General features: G+C 32.6%; 1 pseudogene; it reads left to right on the forward strand.

The window, feature by feature from the left end:
• Window positions 1-1,363: 1,363 nt before the first annotated feature.
• Window positions 1,364-1,853, forward strand: LOC149177682 (xanthohumol 4-O-methyltransferase pseudogene; annotated as a pseudogene).
• The last annotated feature ends 825 nt before the right edge of the window (window positions 1,854-2,678 follow it).

The raw sequence follows: 2,678 nt of genomic DNA on the forward strand, positions 1-2,678 counted from the left end.
AAATTACTTATATATATATATATATATATGACATTGCTTGTATTAAAATGATTATTGGTTATTAATACATTTTTAAATAAATATCAATATTATTTTATTTTACTTAGTCAAATACTTTATTTATAGTCCATGTTATTATTATTATTAAATGTTTCATATCAATGTTATATTAAGATTGAATCAATTAGGCTAAATAACTAGGTGAAAGTGGGATTACTCCATTTGGATTACTCTAAAATTGTTTACCATATATTTTGGTTGTTTCATGAAATCTAGTGTACATGGTGTGTGTTTAACCTTGGATGGTTTGAAATGAATTAACACCTAGAAAATATGGATAGAAGCAGGTATGCTTTTGGTTTTCAATATCTATGAGTTTTACTAATAAATTTGTACAAGGAAAAGTAACGTGGTAGATAATGGCTATGCATGGAACCCAGTTTTTTCAACAGTTTCAATCCATTATTTCTTTATTACGGTGAAGCCGTGGAAAAATCGCAAGGGCTTTAACCGTAGAGATAGTGCTTTTATTTTATTTGGCAGTTTATGCTGGATGGTTTTGCCCTGCCTATTAATTTTGCAACAGGGGAAGAGAAGAGTTCACCATGGAGGGATAATATAAGATGAGAAGCTTCGATTTCTGAATCTATTTTATTTTCTCTCACTTGTTTTTTATTTCTTTATCTGTCAAAATCTGCCGCAGATGCAGATTTTGTCTCTCAAATCTTTCTAACACATTATTTGAATGGCCTGCCATGAATCTAGACAGGTGAAAAAACACGCAGGACAGGGGAAACAACAAGCAGGACAATAATACCTGTGCAAAAGGATGTTCGTACACCACTTTGTGGCATTCATTTTATTAGGTAAGGTGAGTAGCGATTCTTCTTTTCTCAAAGAGAGAAATCATTCGGTCATTTTCGGTTCACTCTCTGCAAATTCTATCAACTTGATCATTTCTTGTTTAATTACTTGTCATTTTGCTCAATACCATTAGTTGAATGTCCAGAACCTATATTTATGAAGATGACCCATGCAAATAGGTAGATGAGAATGCCCAAGTAAACAATTAAGCTGGTAGAAGATGAAGGTTAACATTAATTGATTAATTTGTTCAGTATTGCCCTCTATATATGCACCATGGCATTTTTAACTTATTTTGTTGCAGGGAGCCGTGGCTGTTTTGCCATATTCTTGATATAGCAGGGAAGGTTAAACCATTTTTGTTTATTATTTCAACCTCCCTCATGTCATGGCCACTGCTCCCCATCTCCCAGGTTATTAACAACACCTTTGCTTCATCAATGGTATATACGCATAACAATCTTATACATATAAATGTACGTAAATAGGTGTGGAGCACATGAGTGGAGACATGTTTGAAACCGTGCCCTCTGCGGACACCATATTCATGAAGGTAAGTCTTGAACTTGCTGAGTTGTCATGTAATTCAATTAGAATGAGCTGAGAGCGCGTTTTGACTATACAATTTGTTTGTGTGATTTCATCAGTGGATCATGCATGACTGGGGCGATGAGGACTATATCAAGATATTGAAGAGTTGTAGGAAGGCGATCCCAGAGACGACGGGGAAGCTCATTATTGTTGACGTAGTGGCGCTGGACTCTAATCACAGAGGCGGTGATAATAATAATGGTGGCCAGAAAGAGAAGCTGGTTCTGGATCCTAATTTAGTTCTAGTATTTGATCTGGTAATGGTGGCGCACTGCTCTGGTGGGAAGGAAGGAACAAAGAAAGAATGGAAGAAGATTTTATTAGAAGGTGGATTCGATCGTTATAAAATAATCACCATTCCTGATTTCCAGTCTGTGATTGAAGCGTTTCCTTCTTGATTATCTGCTCTTTATGGGTTCATTTTTAGTATTTACATTGTTAAAATGCAATCAAATTATTGTATTTACAAAATAAACGAAGATTTATCAAGGCCTTATGGAGACATGAAACATCCATAGCTAGTGATTTTCTTTAGTCTTACCTCGCACTCCCGAGAAGACAATGCATTAATGGGTCACGGGACACTACTCATCTCCTTCGGAGACATGGAGGATCTGTAGACAGTGTTGTCCTTTCCTCTTACCTCTCTCTGAGTGATCCAGTCCAAAAAAACAAGGTTTTCCACAAACCAATTAACTCTTCTAGAAAAATTCAACAATTCCAATTTAATAATCCTATCGGCCTCTCTTTGTACCTTTTGGAACAATTGCTAGTTTATAATAGATTAAACGCATCGTAGTCACAAATTTAATTTAATTCACTTTTATCAATGATATTTTTAGACGTTTAGATATTTTACCTTCTTAATTGTAAAATATTTGAAACAAAACATTTTACAATTAAGAAGGTAAAATATCTAAACGTCTAAAAAATGATTGATAAAAGTGAATTAAATTAAATTTGTGACTACGATGCGTTTAACCTATTATAAAATATCAACTAAAAAATTGTTTAATAAAATCTTTACTAACTAAATTTTATTGCTAAGAATTGAGTTACATTTTAAGATAATCATTTTATAATTGGTTTACATTAATAAAAATTTGTTAGCAAATATCCTATTAAAAATAAATTGATAATTTTTTATGTTTATTGAAAAATATTTTTATATAATTACATAAAACATTATTAAGTATAAAGAGTAGTCTAAACACTTTTTTTTT

The sequence above is a fragment of the Pinus tabuliformis genome, chromosome 4_1 (assembly GCF_031772625.1).
Source record: "Pinus tabuliformis cultivar Carrire ecotype Pingquan chromosome 4_1, CPIR1, whole genome shotgun sequence".
In the NCBI taxonomy this organism is placed as follows: domain Eukaryota; kingdom Viridiplantae; phylum Streptophyta; class Pinopsida; order Pinales; family Pinaceae; genus Pinus; species Pinus tabuliformis.